We start from the raw sequence: 348 nt of genomic DNA, 5'->3' as shown, positions 1-348 counted from the left end.
AAAATAAGAAAGAAGAGATCTACACAGAGGGTTTCAAGAGTGTATTGAGGAGTAGACATGCATGTATGAAGGGTTCAAACAGCCCAAGATCGTAAGATATCTTGGAGGTATATGCAGTGGAGTCTCTACTTGAAGTGATATCACGCTGCTATGTCCTTCTCCTGGGGAGAAAAATCATCCTATTACTGTCATAGAGGATCATATCCCCACGCCAATACGTACATACATGATGCCTTGCTCTCTACACATACGTATCTAGTATGAAGTCTAAAGGAATAGAGAATCTATGTCGAGTGCGATTCTATGTATGTAGAAGAAGAGATCTAAAAGTAAAAAGGAAAGACAGAG

At 39.7% G+C, this 348-nt stretch overlaps 1 protein-coding gene across 1 annotated transcript in view; it reads right to left on the bottom strand.

The window, feature by feature from the left end:
- Positions 1 to 348, bottom strand: part of CSUI_003089 (bromodomain-containing protein) — a gene marked incomplete at its 3' end in the record, with an annotated part of 7,046 nt that overhangs the window by 232 nt on the left and 6,466 nt on the right. The gene's annotated exons all lie outside the window — the stretch shown is intronic.

This window comes from Cystoisospora suis (genome assembly GCF_002600585.1).
Source record: "Cystoisospora suis strain Wien I chromosome Unknown contig_1326, whole genome shotgun sequence".
NCBI classification, from domain to species: Eukaryota; Apicomplexa; class Conoidasida; order Eucoccidiorida; family Sarcocystidae; genus Cystoisospora; species Cystoisospora suis.
Note: the sequence above shows the minus strand (reverse complement) of the source record. Positions and strands in the feature narration are given on the sequence as shown.